The 23,020-nt window shown below is 48.5% G+C and overlaps 1 long non-coding RNA gene and 1 pseudogene across 1 annotated transcript; both read right to left on the reverse strand.

Moving 5' to 3' along the window:
• Positions 1-10,341: 10,341 nt before the first annotated feature.
• Positions 10,342-10,943, reverse strand: LOC136473157 (uncharacterized). Its single transcript, XR_010762533.1, has 3 exons — positions 10,819-10,943; positions 10,643-10,735; positions 10,342-10,562 (listed from the first exon to the last, which is right to left on the reverse strand). It is a non-coding gene; the product is annotated as an uncharacterized lncRNA (long non-coding RNA).
• A 77-nt stretch (positions 10,944-11,020) lies between these two features.
• Positions 11,021-13,288, reverse strand: LOC136469679 (uncharacterized; annotated as a pseudogene).
• Between the last annotated feature and the right edge of the window lie 9,732 nt (positions 13,289-23,020).

Genomic DNA, 23,020 nt, shown 5'->3' on the forward strand with positions numbered 1-23,020 from the left:
GGAATTATCAACGACAAGAATATGTTTTGCCATTGAAGGAGGACCCCGTGGGGAGATTGAGGGGGATAGCGAACACGGGCCAACAAGTGTATGGGGCCGACATCATTCCATAAGGATTGAACCCATCCATTGCCAGTGCAACACATACATTACGGGCCTCAAGATCTTTGTCATGATGCTTGCGATTAAAGCTTTTCCATGCTTCACCATCAGCTGGATGTACCATCTTGTCAGGATTGTATTGAATGCCATTCTTGTGCCATGTCATCTGTTTTGTGGACTCCTCGGTCATGAATAGCTGTTGGAGCCTTGGTATGATCAGAAGGTGCCATAGGACTTTCATGGGGATCTCAAGCTGCTCCTTCTGGCCATTACCTTTGTCTACCTCCACATATCTAGAGGATTTACACTTTGGACAGTACTTTGCATCCTTGTGATCTTTCCTAAATAGGACGCACCCCTTCGGACAACAATATATCTGCTCATATGGCATCTTAAGTGCACGAAGGAGTCTCTATGACTCGTAGAAGCTGCTCGGCAGAATATGACCCTCTGGAAGCAACCCACCAATAACTGCCAACATACCATCGAAGCAGGCTCGACTCATGTTGTATTGGGACTTCAACCCCATTAGGCGTCCAATGGCATCCAGTTGAGAAACCGTTGCCTTCTCATGTAGGAGCTTCTGTGCCGAAGACAACATTTGGTAGAACGCCTTTCTTGTTGGCTCTGGCTCCTCCTCCTCATCCTCCTTCTCCTCCTCCTCCTCCTCCTCCGTAGATCTTTCAACGAACGTTGCTTCGTGAAAGTCACCTAACCATCCTGCTACCCTGCCATCAGCATCAAACGCCTCCAAGCGTGGTCTCACCACCTCCTCTCTAGTACGATGGGCTTCACCATGGAACACCCACCGGGTATAGTTTGGCGTAAATCCATACTTGCAAAGATGTTCCCCCATGATCTTCCTTGTTTTTCTTTTCCTGTTTCTGCATTCGCTACAGGGACAGAATGTGTCTCTCGCTCCATTAGCTACCTTGCCAAATGCTTGGTTCAAGAAACCCTCGGTCTTATCCATCCATTCAGGGGTGATTTCAGCCTGACTTGGGTGGTCCGTGTACATCCACTCACGGTTATCCATCCTCTAGCATATACATGAGCGAGTAATATAACCACCAATTGCATCTGAACGGCGTGTCTTCTGTCTAATGGGTGAGGATAGGTCCTAATCCCACCCGCGGATGTGTAGATGAGGTTAGTTTACATGCTCTACTCCGATCCAAGATAGAATTTCTACAGCACCTCCCCATTGTTCTCCTGATACACGTCCTGGAAGGGAGAGTGTGTATCCGGAGAACAACAGGGAGGTGGTGCCGAAACTCTGTCTCGGATCGAAGCAGAACATGAAAACTACCCCATCTACGCATCCGCGGCTGTCCAAAAAAGTGGACAATCTAAAACAGATACGGTCTTAGATATGCGAAGATCCGCATACCTCCAACCATATCTGTTTTGAACGGGAGACACCTAACTGGGTTACACCGATCTATGACAATGATAAGGAAGAGAGGTTATTTATACCTAGGGTGGCGGTGGAGTCAGGCTAGCAGGGCAGTGGCGAGGCGATGCTGTGCAGGCAGGACCGCAGCACCGACGAAGACGATCGGGGTCACCTACGTACTCCGGGTCCCCTCCGACGGGTCCTGCTCTGCAAAAGAAGAATTATAATACTATAAGTTAAAATTTTTAGCAGAACCTCCCCTATACGGGGAGGTTTCCAAAACCAGCAAGAAAAAAGCCGGCACAATGGCCGACAGCATATATACGGCATGAAGGCCCACACATCCACGTACGGCACGAAGGCCCACACATCCACATATGGCACGAAGGCCATCAATGACATACAAGGCACGAAGGCTGACAACCGGGGGGCTTTATACCTTGGGTGGTGGTGGAGTCGGGCGACGCGGTGCTGAGGTCACCTTCGTCTCCAGCGAGGGGCGGGGACGACGACGGGGACGTACGGCGAGGGGCGTGGCCGGCGGCCGAGGCTCCTCCTCCACCCTTCTCCTTCCTCCTCCCTTCTCCTTCTCCTTCTCCTCTCTTCTCCTTCTTCCTTCTCCCTTCTCCTCTCCTCCACCTCCCTTCTCTCCTCTACTGGATCCCTTGCTCCTCCTCTCCTCCACTCCGGTGGGTCAAGGGCGGGGAGCAGCCGGGCAGGGTACCACTGGCGGCGGAGCAGGGCCATGGCGGGGCCGTGTCTGGCGGTGGAGCCAGACCGGTGCGGGGCTGGCTGGATGCGGCAGCGGACCGGGGCCGGGTCGGGGCCAGGGCCGGGGCGGGGCCTGCTTCCGGCGGCGGAGCGGAGCCGGGGCAGTGCCGGTGGTCGCGCGACGGTGGTGCGGGGCTGGGCACGCGCGGCAGTGAGAGGGAGTGAGAGAGTGGGAGCGGGTCGGCCGGCCCGCTAGGGTTAAGTGGGGCGGCTCTTTGCCGAGTGCCGAGATGCGGGCACTCGGCAAAGAAATTCAGGGTTCTTTTAATCTGAAATAATAAAAAAAATTCTGAATAGTCTTTGCTGAGTGCTGCAAGCCTGGCACTCGACAAAGAGGTTCCTTTGCCGAGTGCCAATTCCGACACTCGGCAAAGTATTTTTTTTATTTTTGTTTTCAAATTTTTTCTGTGGCATTTATACAGTACCTTGAAGCACATGTTCCAATTTGGAACTTTTCTATGACTTTTTGGTATATTTTTTAATTTTTTATGTTTACTTGAATTTTTCTCGAAAAAGTAAATTTGAACTGCAGGTGCATGAAATATTAGAATTTAGCGATTCAAAAAATGGTATTCATGTTTTTGAGTGCATTTTGGGGTCGCGTGCTGGGACATTCATGAAATTTCGAACATCTGTTTCACGAAACATGACCACCAACTTGTTAAAAAAGTGTTTTTTAATTATATAAAATGCAAACGAAGTCCGAAAATCACGAAACTTGTCGAGGTGTCGTGTCATCGTATGTAGAGGCTGTGGCAAAAAAATTTAGAAGTTTCCGAGCAAGTTGTGACGTACGACACCTTTGCCAAGTGCTTGACACTCGGCAAAGAGGACGTTTGCCAAGTGTCCCTCTTTGCCGAGTGTTTGGCACTTGGCAAAGACGGCCTTTGTCGAGTGTCGGCTTTGCCGAGTCCGGCACTCGACAAACTGCCTCTTTGCCGAGTGCCCGTGTTTCGACACTCGGCAAAACGTCGAGCACTCGACAAAGAGCGCGTCTCCCGTAGTGGTGATTAGTTCGTAACCAAGGAATAGCTTTGTCAAGAAAACACTCTTCTCTATATTATTAGAGCTTTATTTGTTGCATACAAATCATACACGTTCAACCTGCTCCTCTACGGTCTAGACTCTAGACTTTTCAAGGATTTAGGGCCTCTTTGGCAGGGCTTTGGCGGCTCCGGCTCCCGTCCCTGTTCACCTGTCGGCCACCCACGGGCCGACAGGGGGCTACTGTTCATCGAAGCCGTTTTTCTCTCTCCTCCTTTCCTCTCTCACAGATACCGCCGGAGCCGGAGAAGCTCGTTTTTCGGGCTCCGCGGCTCCGGCTCCCCTGGCACCTATCGGCCCGTGGGCGGCCGACAGGTGCGGGAGCCAGAGCCGCCAGAGCCCTGCCAAAGAGGCCCTTACTAAGGTCTTGGAGTGATGAGAACGGCTTTTGTAAATAGCTAGTTTGGCGGTTTTTCATTTAAAAAAATGCATGTAGTTGTTCCTTAGTTACTCCTATAGGCTGTTTCTGCTGTAAATAGCTAGTTTGGCGGTGCTTCTTCTGCTCAGGCTGTTTGCCTGCTTGGCCAAGGTAATGGCGTCCAACCATAGGTCTCCAAAATCAGAAGCATAAGATTGATGTCTGACCAGCTGACCTATGCATGTTTTTACCAGGTTAGCAACCAAACATACCCGTATATACACACCTTAAAACTAAGAAAGGGATCAGTAACAATGGGATGTGGCATGTTTTTTTTTCTTCTATATGGAGTAGTATCTTTTTCCCCCTTCCAAAAAAAAGAGTATCCACTGTTCAGTACGGAAACCATGACGAAGGGGTTGTTTTGTTTAAAGGTGTAACACACGTAGCAGTATAGACTTCCTTTACCTCGCCGCTCAAAGGCGACTGCATGCATGATGCATGGGATCCGTCCCTCCCTCCTATAGGGTGTCCCCATAGCCAGGCACCTGCTTGGCCCGCCTGATGGAGACAGAGCTTGTAGCCAAATAGTGCCAGGAGCAAGCAAAAGATTGTTGTGTGCCACTGTCACCGATAAAACAAGACCCCGCCAAAGCCTTTGTACGTCAGGGCGGCTCGCGCCTTTAGGAATAGCAGGCCAAACACGGGCTTGGACGGACGTGGTGTACATCGGGCAGCGCAAGGGGAAGCTCAAAGCTAGCGCGTGAAAGGGACAAAACGATGCCCTGTGCTCAGCGCTTTTCTCCTCCCTCTGCCGCTACCTGATGACTGACGAGTCGAAGAAACCTCGGCGCTGCCCAACGCGGCGCGCCGCCCAACGCGGCTGCGGCCGCTCGCTGTGTGCCGGTGGGTGGGTGCCGGCGTTGCATGCGACATGCCGTGCCAGGGCAGGCAGGCAAGCAGGCCGGCCTGGGCGATGGATATCAGCGCGTGTTTAGGCCCCGTTTAGATGCGATTTTTTTTTTTTTTGGCTTTTGGCTACTGTAGCACTTTCGTTTGTATTTGGCAAAAATTGTCCAATTATGGACTATTTAGGCTTAAAAGATTCATCTCGCCAATTACGGACAAACTGTGCAATTAGTTATTCTTTTTACCTATATTTAATGCTCCATGCATGTGCCACAAGATTTGATGTGACGGAGAATCTTCAAAATTTTTGGGTTTTGGGTGGCATCTAAACGGGGCCTTAGTTCTACCCAAAATCCAAAAAAGTGCTACAGTACCCATTACATCGAATCTTGCGATACGTGCATGGAACATTAAATATAGACGAAAAAAACTAATTGCACAGTTTGGTTGGAAATTGCGAGATGAACGTTTTGAGCCTAATTAGTACATGATTGAATACTATTTGTCAAATAAAAACAAAAATGCTACAGTAACCCAAATTCCAACTTTGGGCCAACTAAACACTCGCTCACTGTGCGTGTGAGTTTTCATCGCAACAGCCAACACTGACACCAGGCGCAACACAACAGTGCGGACAAGACTGTAGACGCCCGTCTGCACGTCACGCAATAGAGGCCACACCGTCACAGTCAGGCTTTCCTCTCGCGAAGCAAAAAAAACGCTGCCGTCTACCGGTCTACGTATGTCATCTGTAGCTGCACAGCTGTACCGGTCTACGTATGTCATCAGTGCATGGTATATACAGGAGCAAAAGATGCCTCTGTACTGTAACCTGCGTCAGGTTGATTGGAGCACTGAGAGCGTCTTTAGTTGGTTGAAGTTTAGAATTTGAGCTACCATAATACTTTTATTTTTATTTAGCAATTAGTATTTAATCATGGACTAATTATGCTCAAAACGTTCGTCTCGCAATTTTCAACCAAACTGTACAATTAGTTTTTTTGTCTACATTTAATGCTCTATAAACGTATCGCAAGATTCGACGTGATTGGTACTGTAGCACTTTTTTGCAATTTGGATGGGAACTAAACACGGGCTGAGAATCGAGACAGGCTTGGTTGTTCTTTGTACACTGCTTATCCATCTTTCCTACGGACTCAAGTTGTGGACATATATACCTTGTATACCTGCATAATTGCATTAAGTGAGGTAATCTTCCAATCATATTCCGACAACCAACATGGATATGTGGTGCATGTGCATGCCATCGTGTGACGGTGTGAGTGCGTGTTTGCAATCAGTCCATGTCTCGAAGATACAACGAGTACGAGTTGAACTCAACCAACAGTGCACAGCAGCTTCAGTACCGTCTTCTCTTAGTGGCACCAAAGCCCTTTGCTAGCTAGCCACATTCGAAGGAGGGAAGGAACAAGAGCGGTTTTTTAACACCCCCCTCAATTTTCACGATTGTTCGAGCGAGAATTTAACTACCCCTTTAACTTTTGAAGCCGTTTGTTTTTGCATACTAAGTGATATTGATGACGTTGCTTAGCCGCGAGCGGTGTAAATCGAATGAAATTGAAAGTTCAGAAAGATAAATAGAACTAAATATATTATAAAAAATATCCACAAATCCATCCATTTTTTTCAAAAAATTATCAAATAATTTTTACATGAAAAATATGCAATTAAAAAAACATATAATTTGGTGTAATCTTAGAAAGTTTGTAGAAAATTTGTTTTAGCTCAGAAAATTGGGAAAACTAGCTTTAGTTTTATTTCTAAAATCATGCTCTATCTTATGGCACCAAGCTTAAAAATATTTTAACCTTGTTGGTCTCATTTTGGTGTTTATTTGCTAGTAGAAGCTCTCATTACCTATTATAATTAGTTGATGTTGATCCTCCAAACTAGGTAGATGCTCTGGCAGAGCGTTGTTAGGACCTTAGTGGGCACTGATTCCTGCCCTAGATAATTTTTCATAGTACTTGTGTTAGCTTGCAGGGCTGCATGTACACGCGTTTGATATATTCAATTCATCTTTAGCAACTGTTATTTTAAGTGAGTTTTAATACATAATGAATGATGCAGCTAGTATGGGAGGAAAACCTAGATGCATGGTAGCACAAGAACACTGGGTGTGTTCCATCGGTGTATGGTGCTTGTATCGTATATCTTGGCTGAGAGGATACGAACTGAGTGGAACCGTATTTCAGAAATGAAGTTGTTTGGTGGGGTTGCATTAGCGGATACAAAAAAAAAAAAAAAAAAAAACTGAGATGTTGTTTGGTTGACTGTATGAGCGGATGCAGCTTGTCTAGCCTGTGAGACTGACACATGGGTCCGTCACCCTCATCCTGTATCCAGTATCCAGTCTGCCAGGCCCAGTAGTGAAGCTTGATTTAGGCGTATCCCACCAGCCTGTATCGACTCATGAAATTGCATCCGCTCATGCAAACATGCAACCAACCAAACAGACTTCTCGCTCAGCTTTCTATAGCTCAGCTCATGCAGGATGAGTGGAACAGACCAACCAAGCACTGTGCATATGATAAAAAATGTAGACCTGAGCAAATTGAGTCTGGCCCAAGCCCAATGGGTTTTAGCCCGCCCGCGAACCTTATTGGACAGGGCCTGGGCACAGATCCCGCTACCCAGAAAAATTTTTCTTGGCCCGAGCCCGGCCCAAAATGATGTCCTTTTGCTTTACACTATAAAATGCGTGGACGACCGCCCAAGTCCAGTCCTGACCTACGCAGTGGGACGGTCATGGGCGGGACTTTTTCGCACTACTACAGGAATGAATTTGCGCAGCGTGGCCAAAACACGCTCCGTGGCGGGCACCTTTTTTGCCCGCCACGGTTAACCGGTGGCCGGCCAGCGAGGCCGGCCACCGGGGCGCCCGCTGCGGGAAATTGGTTTACCGCGGCGGGCCACCTTACCTGCCCGCCGCAGAAAATCGTTATTTACCGCGGCGGGCGGTATGAATAGCCCGCCGCGGTTAATTCGGTTTACCATAGCGGGCGCCATACGGTTTACCACTTTGGGTAAGTCGAAGACATGCCTGTAGAGATAAGTGGGTAGCTAGCTAGTATTATTATTTCTCATTGTAACATGTATTTTGTTTCAATGGCGCAGCCAAGGCCTCGAGGGTCACTGGGTTGCATTTATCATCTACCCTCAGGATGGCAGGGCCTGCGTATTTGATTCGTTGAGAATGCCAAACTTAAAAGGGTACAAGGCCTTTGAAGATTGCCTCAGAGTGTAAGTGACTGAACTGTCTTCTCATATGCGTTCTAATGCCCTGCCTAATACTAGTACATTTCATATAGCGCTTATAAGGAGTACGTGAAGGATCCTGAATGCTATGATCGAAGAACAGAGAATTTTAAGGCTAAGCATAAGAACCGCATCAAAATCAGACGCAACTTTTCGGTAAGTATTTGAAAGGTTTAATTGTGCGTTCTGTTCATAAGCGTTCTAATGCCTGTATTCTAATGCTTGTGTATCGATCATGCAGTGTGCCAAACAACCGGTAGGATCACAAACCTGTGGCTTCTACGTCTGTGAGTACCTGAGGGAGTGCAAGCAGTACAGCAGCAGTTGGAGGGTGCTCAAGAATGGATTGAACTGGTGGAGAGACGTGCAGAGCACCCAACACTCCTTCAAGCAGACAAAGGCGGACATATGTAAGTTTGTCTTAGACAAATGCGTGCTTGAAGGGAGCACGTTCTTCAATGAGAACAGCCAGCTAGCGATTTTACCGGAGTACGAGAGGCTGAGGAAATGGCCCACGATGATGCGTCCGCAAGATTACTCCTTAGGGCATGTATAACGACTTTAATATGTAAATGTAATGAATTAACAATGACAAGAACGACTAAGTGAATGTATATATATGTATATTATCTCATGTGTAATGCCTGCATACTTTTTAAGTTTAATTTGTGAAATCTGGATGTGATTTGAATTTAAATTTGAATTTGAATTTAATTATATGGCTGCTGTATTTTTTTTAATTCAGGAAAAAATTTACCGAGGCGGGCAAATAATAATGCCCGCCACGGCTAACGAACATAACCGCGGCGAGCTCTGTACCGTGTCCGCCGCGGTAAAATAATTTACCGCGGCGGGCGGTTCAACGTGACCGCCGTGGTAAAAGTATGTTTACCGCGGCGGGCACGTTACATCGCCCGCCGTGGTAAATCGGTTAACCGCGGCGGGCAAAGCCGCCCGCCGCGGTTAAACCACGATTTACCGTGGCCTCTAGGCCGCGGCGGACGGCTTTGCCCGCCGCGGAAAATCAAAAACGCCCGCCTCCATAAAAGTTTGTGTAGTAGTGTCGGCCCGAAATAACAGGTCTTTTTTTTCGGACCGGCCACAAAATGCTTAGGTCTAATCAAGTGACACAAAAATGATTGAGTGATACTTCGTACTAAATAGTATTTAGTATGGTGTAGTTACCTAACACTTGTGTTTTCATAGACATGTCGTCGACGTAGATGGAAATTTGTGATCTCACCTACTCGATGGCCCATCTCTCTCCCTTAGCCCCCACGCCACCCCCGCTCCTCCATGGCGACGACCCTCACGAGAACTCTCTGGCGGCCTCTCCTCCTCGGAGAGACCCCGCGTTGTTGTCTGAGGATGTTGCGACGCTCACCAATCTACAGGATGCCTAGAGAAAGGTGAATCTACCTACGACCGGTTTTGAGGGCGAAGCGCCTACATCCCCTAGCGGCCAGGCCTCCCCGGAGTTGAAGTCACCACCTACAGCTCCGGTGAATAACACGGTGGAGAGGTACAGAGGTGTTGCAGCGTCTGAGGGGAGGATTTAGGGAAGGAAGGGATGGAAGACGAAGGAAGATATTGCTGCGGTGAGATGTAAGAAACCTGCTTCTCCATGTCGATTCAGAGGAGAGGAATTCCCCTGCTTGCATGAGGCGAAATAGATCGGTTTGAAGAAGAAGAAGAAGAAGAAGTACGAACTACCTTTTCGAGTCAATCGGTGGTTCAAACATACAACAGCGGAGAAGGAATTTCCATTTGATGAAGTGGAGGAAGAGACTCTGAAGCTCAAATTTACACCAGTTCGATTTCGTTGGGCGAGGTTTGATGAAACCCAACGAGAGGTTAAAGAAGTGGGAACAACAAATTCAGCAAAACTAAAACCAATTGAGCAACGGCAATTTCGTGAATCTAGGTGGTTCAGACCACCACCCAAGGTACGCATCATCCCGGGGATCCTAGGGCCATACCCGATTGCAGGTACATGCGGCAACCATCGGGATGGCGGTGAACGGGAGGTGACACTACTACAGAATGTTACTGTAGGGGCGGCTCTAGAGCCTCTGTAGGGGCGGCTGCGCCAGCCGGCCTTCCCAGGGTGTTCCTATAGAGGGTGCCTCTGTAGGGGCGGCTGGTGTTTTCAGCCGCCCCTACAGTTCCCTCTGTAAGGGCGGCTGGTAATATCAGCCGCCCCTGTAGTGGACTTCTGTAAGGGCGGCTGTATCACCAGCCGCCCCTGCTGTGTGTATTTGTAAGGGCGGTTCAATCAAGAACCGCCCCTACAGTGGATTTTCCAGCAAAAAATAAATAATTCAAATTCAAATCTGACCGCCACAAATATACATATATACATCCACAAACACAAGACCATCATCACAAATCATAGTTCACAAAAGTCTATCATTACAACATAGTCCATTATGAACTCCATCATTATAACAAAGTCCAAACCGTTCCAAAGTCTGATCCAAATCATACCACAAGTCCACATTGTCATCAACGACCTAGGGCTAACCTATCAGTCTCCCGAAGGTGTTGATACAGAGGATTACTACCTAAGTCGGAAAGAAGATGATGGTAAGTGCCTTTATGATACACAATCTGGTCCATTATAAAGTTGCAAAGGTCGCCGACCATCTCTAAGAGCTCGTCATCCTTGTATGGGTTCCTTCTCGTGTCTTTATCTTTCTCCAACTACAAGAGAACAAGTTAGGTTTACTATATCACAACATATGCGAACTTTTCATACTACGAGCGAAGAGGTTCAAACTTACCAGATTGGGGTTTCTGTTGTAGCCACCGATGGTACTCATCATAATACATGTGTAGTATCCACAATGTAGACTCCCAGGCTTCTGCTTGGGGCACTGTGTGTTTTGCATATGGAGATGTTAAGTAATGCTATTGACAGACACGTAATATATGGAGTACCAAAGTAAATGACACTTACCGCACATAGAGTTTTGACATACAACTTTTCCTTCCTATTTGGATGATGCCTCCCCTTATGTTCCTGGACATAGTGCCTGAATGCCATGTTTCAATGGTTTTAGCAAATGCAACTTGTTAGTATCCCACATTGAACCTTACAAGTATGTATACAAACATAGTAGCTAAAATGAGGATTGTCAATATGTATACGTCTTGACAATTGTTATGAAGTCTTTGTATGTCTCAACTGGGAAATCCGCTGAATCAAAGACCCATGCCATGCTATGTGAGAGCCAGACGCCTATGCAAATCCAGTGATCGCTGCATGAATTTAGTCATAGAAGGAACACATAAGCTCTTTTGCATCGAACAAAGTAATTTGAACAAAGCTAAGTATACAGTCGAACTTACTTGAAGTGGTATGGTATCCATATATCATCGTGTTGTTTGAGATTTTTAAAACATAGGGCAATGTATGCCGCAACCTTGAGGGACTCTTCCAATATTTTCTTGTTCCTGATGTCCTCTTTCTTCTTAAGTGTCTTTCCAGCTCCTAGTTCTTTGCAATCTAGTTTCCACTCTTTAGGGTAATTAAAATTTGTTGATGCTATAGGTGAAGGGTCTATATACCCGTGTTTCAGAGCTGGCCTCTTTTTCACAAAGTCCGCTTGCATTCTACAAATCACAGCGCGGGTTAGTTACAACAAAATTAAAAGATTACATTCATATCATATCGAGAGGGCAAGGACTTACAGGCACCATATGCGAATCAGATTCGTTTCCATTCGTCCGAGGTGGAAGCATGCCTGGATATCCTTAAACTCAACAGCAATTTGCCCACCTGGGGCTCCAAATGTGCCGGCAGGGATCCATACTTGTAAGATTTCTAGTTTTGTTATCTGAGCACGCAAGTACCAATCGTGGAACTTTCTCATTCCATGTGGCAGGCACTGTAGGACTCGGTTTGGTAGGAAGTTCTTGCCTTTTTCGTATTTATCCGGGCAATCATCTGACCATTTGAGGTTATCAACAGCTGGATACTTGTTAAACCCTTTGTGCAGTTTGCTAGTGGTGCCCTCCTCAGTGGTACCCTCCTCAAAAGCTAGTGCTCTGAATTCTTTTACTTGGTTCTTAGGCTTGAACTGGTCATGAGCCATCCACTTGTGCACCGACGAGACATCATTAATGCCCACATACGATGGCCTTATCTTGATTGAGATTTTGTTTCGAGCTTCCCATTCGGGCATGTCCTTGTCAACTTGTGCATCACCTGCTCTAGGGGCCACTTGTTCTTCATGTATCGGCTGTTCACGAGGCAATTGCTATTCATGAGACACTTGTTGTTCATGTATCAGCTGCGCTTGTTGATAAGAATGTTGCATCTCATCATGCCTTTGCTCGGTACGAGCTGGAGAAGGACATGGCATGTCATCATGCCCATGCTCGATACGAGGTGGAGAAGGATGTGGCATGTCATCATGCCCTTGCTCGATACGAGGTGGAGAAGTCTCTAGCGTGTGGTGGTCATGGTCATGGGCCGGTGAGTATACCTCCCCGTCCTCGACGGGTCGCTCCCGAGGATGAACTTCAGTCAGAGTTGGCGAAGACTCAGTCAATACAATGTCCCGTCTATGCCAGAGGATGAACTGGTTCATGACGTCTCCGAGTAACATGAGCCCCTCGGGAGTAGGGTGTTCTATCTTCCAAGTCATGAACTCGGGCTTCACGGTATGCACCTCGACCCGAGTGTAATCCTGCGGGATGTCCCTATTGTGCCACGTGCCGCCCGGAGGATGTGCCACGCCCGTTGCCACCTCAATGATCATGTTTTGCCTGCCCATCGAAACCACCAATTTACAACTGGTTGGCGCCTACATGCGATCGACGGGGGTTCCGGTTGCATTGGAACCTTGACTGCTGGGAACATCCGGAGGGCTACCAACTACCACCAGTTCTCTGGGCGGCCCCATTGGTGTCTGTGGCTCCATCGTAGATAGTCCTTTCTCCACCAACATCTTTTCAACTAGAGCCTTCACTTGGCGCTCAAGATTAGACTCTCGGTCTCTGCCATGTTTCTTGTACATGTGCCTCTCCTCTACGAATCCATGCTTCCAGGACATCCTCTTCCCTAGCCCCCTGGTGCATCCTGTGTGCTCGGGGTTTCCCAAGGCAACAGTAAGCTCGTCCCTCTCTCTAGAAGGGTTGAATGCACCCTTCTCCTTGTCTTCAGCAAGTTTCAGTATTTTTGATACTACCTCTCCGGTCTCCGGCTTAGCAAACTTGAGGCTACTACCGGATGAACCAACACTCCTCGCGTATATCCACTGTTTAAGGCGTGGCTTCAACTTTGGCACTTCCATATGCCCGATAGCTTCGGCCTCTGCGTCCATCTTCCTAAAGACCTCTTGCTTGCCAGCGTAGCCACCGGGGCCTAGACGAGGGTAGTGTTGGTTCTTCTTTGCCTGCTCGCTGTTACGGGCACTGAGGGACAATGATGCCTCTGAAGTCTTCTCAGCCATGAGCTCCTCCCATTGACTAGGAGTTATGTTGCCATACTCATGGAAAGGAGTTAACTTCTGTTGGATAAAGTTCTTGTTCAGATCTGACCGCCAACGTCGAAAGCTCTGCCCCATTATCTTAAAAGCATTTTGTTGTACCAACTCGTGCGTTCCCTCCGGAAACCTAAAGTTCTGCTTCAGCTTCTCCCATAGGTCTACCTTTTCGCTCATAGGTACCAGATTCTAGCTATGGATAGCTGGGTTCAACTTATCTCTAACTACAAACCCGATGTGATTATGGAATTTCGCCCTATATGTATATGGCTCAAGGATCTGCCCGTCTGGTTCGACCTCCGTTATCACATAGCATGCCTTGTCGTGATATTAGTTTGGCTTTCTAATCCCCCCTCGTTTCCTCTTTGGCTGGGCAGTCTCAGTCATGGTTGTGTCCTGAGGTTGTGGAGCGGAGGCCTCATTGTGAGTACCTATGGCTCCTTCCTCTGATCTCCTTTGCCCCGCTACGTATTGTCCGGCAAGACGAGCCGGAGGCCGACATCATCTTTTCAGAGGTTGAGTAGGGATGACCTATGTATCCGACATGTCAAAAGTGTTAGCAGAGGTAACATAAAGCCATAGCATTAGCCAAATTTACAAGCTACTAAGGCTTTATCCGTACCTCGTCATTCGGATTAAAATCCTTGTCCAACTCATCCTCTGTTGGCCTCCGTCTGGGTTCTTGTGTGAAAGGATCCTCGGGACTTACATATCCTCCTGATGAGGTGTCGTCATCATCATCTCCTTCTTCGCCTTGGGCATCCTCTCCGCCTTCTCTTCCCTGGGCTGCCCCCACTGGATCATCATCATCGACAAGGTCCTCCTGAGTAAGCATCACTTCTAGACCCTTTTCTAACTCGTTATCGAACTACTCTTGAGTAAGCTGGTCATCTAGTTCTTGCTCTCCATGGGATGGCTGCTCATCATTCATGAGGCATCGTGATGCACTCTTTGATGTTCGCGACATTTCGTGCCTTGTTCTAAGATATGCAAGAAAAAAAGTAGTATAAGTAGTAGAAGTAGTAGTACTAGTGGTAGAAGTAGTAGTACTAGTAGTACAAGTAGTAGTACTAGTACTACTACTAGTAGTAGTACTACTAGTACTACTAGTAGAAGTAGTAGTACTAGTGGTAGAAGTAGTAGTACTAGTAGTACAAGTAGTAGTACTAGTACTAGTAGTAGTAGTAGTACTTGTAGTAGTACTGGTAGTAGTACTTGTAGTAGTACTGGTAGTAGCTTGTAGTAGTAGTAGTACTGGTAGTAGTAGTAGTACTGGTAGTAATAGTAGTACTTGTATGCTGTAACTGTAAGAAATGAAACTGAACCTTTTTTAAGAATCCACTGGCACTTCGATGTTTCTCATGAATTGCACTTCATGCCAAATGGAAAGTAAAAAAAGACGATTACCAGTGACTAAAACTACAACCTGGCTCCTGTATGCACCTTAATGTATCCTACCACAATTGTGAAATTAAAAGCGTGCTTTTGGCAGAGTAACTGAGAACAGCTTTAACTTCATAACATCTGCCACCACTCTATGCTTTCAAGCTGCAACTTAAACTTGACGCTGCGGTCACCTAAAAATAAACAAAATCTGCCCCATCTCCCTAACCATAACCATATCAGACCCAATCTGCCCTTTCCCCATCTCCCTCGCTCTGACAGCCATAATCTCAAACTAACTCATGTCTCATCAATTTATTTATTCATGAAAAAAGAACAAAAAAAGATAATCCAATCAAGACTGACCCAACAATTCAAAATCACCCTAGAAAACTACATATAATCAATCAACCCACAGAATTGCATCTTTTAGTGCCACCTAGAACCTCAGATTATCTATGAGACTTGTTATGACTTAAGAAGGTAAAATCACTACAAATCAGGACATGGAAAAACAAAAAAGAGCATGTGAATTCAACATGTAACCTGTACGTGGAATCAATATGTAAAATCACTATATAATCAATGCTCTCCATTTAGAAATGGCAGAAAAGAGAAATGAGTGAGAGAGAGTTGAATGCATATGCATAAACAGGTGAGAGTCCTCATGTTACATCTAAAGGAAAAGCAAGTATGCTTGGCCCTAGGAATTCCAAGCCCAAAAAACTATCAACAGTGTCTAGCATAGTCTCTTGGAGACAAATGATGCTTGGGCCGAGCACGACAGACACAATAGCTAGGCAGCAAGTTGCACGGTACACCTGCCATCAGGCCACATACATGAATGTAGTCTCACACACACATACATGAATGTAGTCTCACATACATACATAAATGTAGTCTCACACACACATACATGAATGTAGTCTTACGAACACTGACACACTTACATAAACTAGCTAGCCCACCATGACAACTTTTCCCTTAACACCTTTTCGTTCCCATGGCAATACATCTTTGGGAAGGTTCTTTTCCACAGCCTCGATCTTCTTACAAAAGTCTGTGAATAGCAGCATCTCATCACACTTATTGTAAGCTTCAACATCATCCATGCCATCAACTCCGATGATATGTTGTTTTCCAGAGGCCACCATGTGCTTTGTCTTCTTCTTTGGGGGGAGGTTACTTTGCGGGTCGGGCATATAGAAGACTTGCGCGACTCGTTCAGTGAGCACCCAAGGGTCATCCTGGTAGCCTACATTCTAGAGGTCGACGACTCTCTATCCAATCTCATTTAATTGATGTTGCTTGATCCAGCGGCATCGAAACAGGGCCACCTTTATATCCCTTCCATAGTTAAGTTCCCATATATCTTCAATTATGCCAAAGTACAGCACCTTTCGCCCCACTCTGTCGAGAGCATCTATTCGGACGCCGCTGTTCTGATTCACAGATTTCCTATCCTTTGTGTCGGTATAGTATGTGTACCCATTGATGTCATAAGCATTCCAAGACGTCACCTGTTTCGATGGCCCAGCCACCAACCGACTGATGGTAATAGAATCTATAGTTTCTCCAGGCTGTATGTTCTGGTCCTTCAATCATGATGTTAGGCGTTGCTTATGCTGTTTCATGACCCAATCATCTGAATGGCCATTCCTCTCAGCCATAATGATAGCCATGTGTTCATCAATGTACGGTTGCATCACTGCCATACTCTGTAAGACACTATAATGCGCCCGACTCACCTCTCTGTAATCATTGTCGAGGAACACTTTCCTACCACTTATGCCCTTCCCAACTAGCCTTCCCTTGTGACGAGAATTGAGATTACCAATCCCTCTTTGTACTTTTAGCCACTCTTGGCAGCACTCGACGACTTCTTCGGAATTATAACCCTCTATCATGGAGCCCTCTGGGTGTGTTCGATTATGCACGTATCGACTTAGAACCGACATGAACCGCTCGTAGGACCACATTTCATGCAAGAAGCTAGGGCCCAGCGCCTCGATCCGATGAACCAGGTGAATCATGAGATGTACCATTATATCAAAAAAAGCGAGAGGTAAACACATCTCTAGCTGGTTCTGGGTCTCCACTATGAATTCATGTAGGTCACTCAGCTCTTGCCTGCGAATCGTCTTCTGTGAGATCTTCGAAAAGAAGTAGCACATGCGGGTGATGGCCATCTTTAGGAACTCTGGCTTTATAGCTCTGATTGCAATTGGTAGGAACACTGTCAGCATCACATGACAATCGTGAGCCTTGCAGTATGTTAATGATAGGTCTTTCATCAACACTAGCTTCTTCAGGGTCGCCAAAAACCCAGTCGGCACTCTGACCCCCCCTAAGGAAATTGCATATAGCTCTCCTCTCCTCTAGGGTTAGGTTGAAGCTAGCCACGGGAAGACTGTACTTGCCATTATCTTGCTATAGGGGCCAAAGCTCTCGCATCACGTTCAGCTGCACCATGTCTTTCCGTGATCTGAGACCATCCTTTGACTTGCCCGTGTCCATCAAGGTAGCCATGAGACTCTCAAAGACATTCTTCTGCACGTGCATCGCATCAATGGCATGGGGGACCTCCAAGTCTGGCCAATAAGGCAGGTACTGAAAGAAGATCGATTGCTTCTTGAATGGTACGCCTTCGATGGGAGGTGTGCTTCTATCTCTAATCGTTCCATTCGAATTCTTCTTTCCATAGACGACGTGTGTGGGGGTATTAACCCCTATACCCTTACGGCTAAGCTTGGGCTGGCCCGGATCGATGGTTTCAGTCCACCCGAAAGATGACGTGTGGCCCAGTTAACCTGATCGGAGTCCCGCACAAGGAATCAAGACGGATTTGGCGACCAAGCAGGATCCTAGTCGGTTAGAATAGGAATCCTTATCCGGCCACATATGGCAATTGTAACTGACTAGGATTAGTTTCCAGATCTGTAACCCTGCCCCCCGGACTATATAAGGCGGGCAGGGGACCCCTCTAAAAAACATCTCTCATTAAAATACAGCAATACAAATCAGACGCAGGACGTAGGTATTACGCCTTCTTGGCGGCCGAACCTAGATAAAACCTCGTGTCTGTCTTGCGTCACCGTCTTGTTTGGGGCTTGCGCATCTGTCTGCCGATAATCTACTACCTTGGGCATACCCCTAGGTAGACTGCCGACCATATTTCGTCGACAGTGGCGCGCCAGGTAGGGGGTGTGTGTACTGCTCTCCAAGCAAACAAGATGGTCATCATCTCCGGCTCCATGGCTACGCCCAACAGCCTCACGTTCACCGTCGGCCAGATCACCTAGACCACTGGCTCCGAAGACTCCATCGCCATGACCACGGAGGAGGCGTGGATTCAGCTTGTGCCGACGACTACTTCACCTGCATCGGCTACGGCTCCGACCACGGTGAACATGGCTCCGACCACGGTGAACACGGCTCCAACCACGGTGAATACGGCTCCAACCACGATGGACCTGGCTCCAACCATGGGACATCTGGCTCTGACCACGCCTACAGCCACGCCGACAACCCGTCATCCGCTTCCCCGCTACAGAGGAAAGCAGATCGACAACACCGACCTGCTCGACTCCGTTGATCGGGTCGGCATCCAACTCGCTGAAACCCTGGCTCTGGTAAGTACGATTCAAAGCCAACCTAACGAGTAGGTAACAGCTCCCCACAACAGATCTATCCGACCAGCTCGGACCAGTCGTCCTGCGCGACTTGGAACAGATCTTGTGGTCGTATCAACTCCTGAGGGGCGTTTCGCTCGTCGCCGGCCAGCCGTCGCGACGGGTCTCCGACTCTGCGAGTACGAAGTCCCGACGGAGAACCACCAGGTCCAGCCCTACGGCCTGCAAAACGCTGCCTCCAGCTACGCGTACAACCTACGACGCCGCTCGGATCTGTGTCCTATACACCGATCTCGGCCGAAGCCATGCAACATCGTCAACATGGTCCGGATTGAAGATTATCAAGAAGGATCCGTCCACACAGTCCGAGAGGGTGACTCCAGCTCCTCATCCGGCATTGCATCCAACGCATCTGTCCACACCGAGCTTCAGCGTCACGAAGATGAAGGCGTCAAATACGATCTGGATCTACCAGACCACGCCCCGGGTTTCCCCCAATTTCCGTCTTTCCCGCCAAGATGAGGGGATTTGGTCCATGTTGTCAGCAACGACGAGCCGCCAGTAGTTGGCGAAACAGAACAAGAAAAGACTGCACGCGAAGCACGCAATATTGACCGGTTTAATCACCGGCAAATCGAAGCTGAAGCAGACCAGGAGGCACGACGCATAAGGGTCCAACCACGTGACCTCAACAATGCTTTCGACAGGGTGGGGGACAAACAAGTCTTCAAGACCCCAAGCGCCAACGTAGCCGTCGCCATGGCGACAATGCAGCGGCTGCCCAACACTCCCGAAACCCAAGCAATCCGTGATGACATACAAGCTTATCTGACGGCTGCTATGGCTCAGACCGCAGAGATGAATCAAGCCCGGGCTCCATCCATTTCTGTCGAATCAAGCCATAGCCGCCAATACTCAAGTCGCTCACAGCCACTCAACCAACGTGGCTCACGCAATAACGACCCATCGGACAACCGTCAAGGCGGAAAAGGTGGTCATGATGGTGGTTGGGACGACAACCGCCGCCGGGAGGATAACCGCCACGACGTTTGAGGCGACAACCGCCGAGATAACCACGACAATCGCCGTGATAACCACGGTCGCAGGGCTAATCCAGATGGCAATCGAGATCGCCGCGATGGCAATAACGATCTCCGCCATTACCTCGTCGGACGTGATCTGCGCGCTCGCATCAACCAGAGAGCCAACGATCGTGCATCCCATGAAAGCTATCGCCATATGGAATATGACACTGCCCACGGCCCGCCGGGTTTAAAGCAGTTCACTCCACACCTTCGCCAAGTCATATGGCCCAAGAATTTCAAACTTGAGAAACTTCAGAAGTACGACGGCAAGGAAAACCCCGAATTATGGGTCATGCTCTACGAAACTGCGTGCCGCTCAGCCATGGCTGACGAGCACGTCATGTCTAACTACTTCCCAGTCGCTGTTGGTCATGCAGGTCACCAATGGCTGGTTAGCTTGCCAGCGAACTATTTTGACTCTTGGCAGGAGCTTAGGCAGGCCTTCATCGACAATTTCATCGCTACTTGTGAACAACCTAGCAACAAGTACGATCTGCAACAGATCCGAGATCGGAAGGATGAACCACTGCGCGAGTATGTTCGGCGTTTCTCGGAGATGCGCATCAAGGTCCCATCAATCTCCGACAATGAAGCAATCGAGGCTTTCGTCACCGGCCTCCGCTTCCACGACGCCCTAAGAGACAAGCTCCTCCAGAAGAGACCCGAATCGGTCATAGCGCTTTTGGCCACCGCTAAGAAATACGCGGACGCTGATGACGCTAAAAAGATAATCGTTGAAGAAGAAGCAAGGGTTCCATGCTCCGACCACCCCCCCACACCGCGACGATTACTGTGGCAATCGTGGTCGGAACGACAATTTTGACCGCCGCAACCAGCGCAACGACTCCCGCGACCACCGTGATCAACATAATCAGCGGCGCAACCGCCGTGACGATTACAGGAGCAAGCGCGCTCGGGAAGACGACGGCGAGGTCAATACTGTGAAAAAGGGCAGCAGACATCGTAACTACGAGGACGACTACGCCAAAGCATTGAAGGGGCCCTGCCAGCTCCATCCTAAGTCGAACCACACCATGGAGAATTGCCGCGTCCTCAAGACTATCTACACGCATCAACAGGCTCCGGATACGTCCGACAAGCCTAACGACGTGGGGGAACAGCGCAACGAGGACAACGACGACGACGATGTAGATCCTCGTCATAAATACGTCAAGCCGACTGATCGCGTGCACACCATCATCGGCGGCAAGGTGTCCATTGAGACCAAACGAGAACGCAAGCTGCTCGCCCGCGCTTGCTTGAACGTGGCAAACACCGACAACCTTCTCACCGATCCGCGGCTTCCTCCGTGGTCTCACCGTGAAATCTACTTCAGCAGGAAGGACCAATGGGCCGCCATACCCGAGCCAGGGCGTTTTCCCCTGGTCCTCGATCCTTGTATCAACAAGGTTCAATTCGACAGGGTACTGATCGACGGTGGCAGCTCCATTGATATACTATTCAAGAACAGCCTGCCCGCTCTAAAAATAGCCCAGGCGGACCTGAAGCCGTACGAGGCACAGTTCTGGGGCGTTCTCCCCGGGCAGAGCCCCACACCTCTCGGGCAGATCACGCTACCTGTGCAATTCGGGACTCCGGACCACTTCCGCACCGACTACGTCAACTTCGTGGTCGCTGATTTCGACGGCACCTACCATGCTATTCTTGGTCGACCGTCGCTCACCAAGTTCATGGCCATACCTCATTACAGGTATCTGGTGCTCAAGATGCGTACTGAGAAAGGAGTTTTAACCCTCAGGGGCAACATATACGCAGCTTGTACCTGCGAGGACGACAGCTTCAAAATAGCAGAGGCCCATGACCTCTCTATTCGCATGGCCGAGACCATGCTCGACGCTAAGAAGACCTCGGCCGACCACCAGGAGATCCCAGAGCTCGAGGCTCCGCGCAAGAACATCAGGTCCAAGGAGCACAAGACGATCCAGCTAGTCGAGGGCGATCCTAGCAAAACGGCCCTCATCGGGGCTGACCTGGATCCCAAATAGGAAGACGCGCTCGTCAGGTTCTTGAGGGGCAACGTGGATGTGTTTGCATGGAAACCTTCCGACATGCCCGGTGTACCTCGGAACTTGATTGAGCACTCCTTAAATGTCAACAGCAAGGCCAAACCAATCAAGCAGAAGCTACGACGGTTCGCTCGCAACAAAAAGGAGGCGATTAGGGTAGAAGTTACACGGTTTTTGGCAGCCGGATTTATCAAAGAAGTGTATCATCCGGAATGGTTAGCCAACCCGGTTCTTGTACGCAAAAAGAATAATGAATGGAGAATGTGCGTTGATTACACTGATCTCAACAAACACTGCCCTAAGGACCCCTTCGGCTTACCTCGCATAGACGAGGTCATAGATTCAACCGCCGGTTGCGAGCTGCTTTCCTTTCTCGATTGCTACTCTGGTTATCACCAGATCGCTCTCAAAAAGGACGACCAGATCAAGACATCTTTCATCATGCCTTTCGGCGCCTACTGCTACACGGCTATGTCGTTCGGGCTCAAAAACGCTGGGGCTACCTACCAACGCGCTATATAGGCCTGCCTCAACGACGAGATAAGAGATGGCCTCGTCGAGGCTTATGTCGACAATGTTGTTGTCAAAACCAAGGAAGCACATACCCTTGTTGACAATCTGGAACGCACCTTCGCAGCCCTTAAAACGTTCCAATGGAAATTAAACCCAAAGAAGTGCATCTTTGGTGTCCCTTCTGGCATATTGCTCGGCAACGTCGTCAGTTATGACGGCATACGCCCTAACCCAGAGAAAGTCAAAGCTGTCTTAGACATGAAGCCCCCAAAAAAGGTGAAGGATGTCCAGAAGCTTACCGGCTGCATGGCTGCTCTAAGCCGTTTCATATCAAGATTAGGAGAAAAAGGACTACCGTTCTTCAAACTGCTCAAAGCATCCGAGAAGTTTGAGTGGTCGGAGGAAGCGGACGCCGCCTTCACGCAGCTAAAACAATACCTCACATCACCTCCGGTACTCACTGCTCCCAGATAAGACGAAACTCTCCTACTTTATATTGCGGCAACCGATCGGGTGGTTTCCACTACAATGGTGGTCGAGCGCGATGAGCCGGGCCACGCCTACAAGGTACAGCGGCCAATTTATTTCATTAGTGAGGTACTCAACGAATCCAAGACCAGGTACCCACAGATTCAGAAACTGCTCTACGCCATACTGATAACATCCCGAAAGTTGAGACATTACTTCGACGGATATCGTGTGGTGGTGATGACCGAGTATCCTTTGGTGGACATCATTCGCAATAAGGATGCGAACGGGCGCATCGTCAAATGGGCAATGGAGCTATGCCCCCTTTCCTTGGAATTTGCAAGCCGTACTACAATCAAGTCTCAGGCACTCATCGATTTCATCGTCGAGTGGACAGACTTAAGCACGCCTGCCTCTCTGGGATCCGACGAATATTGGATGATGTACTTCGACGGTTCTCTCAACATTGACGGTGCGGGAGCAGGAGTTCTTTTCGTGTCACCATCCAAGGAGCAGCTCCGGTACGTCCTTAGCATTTATTTCCCAGCATCTAATAATGCC

Source organism: Miscanthus floridulus, chromosome 8 (assembly GCF_019320115.1).
Source record: "Miscanthus floridulus cultivar M001 chromosome 8, ASM1932011v1, whole genome shotgun sequence".
Lineage (NCBI taxonomy): Eukaryota > Viridiplantae > Streptophyta > Magnoliopsida > Poales > Poaceae > Miscanthus > Miscanthus floridulus.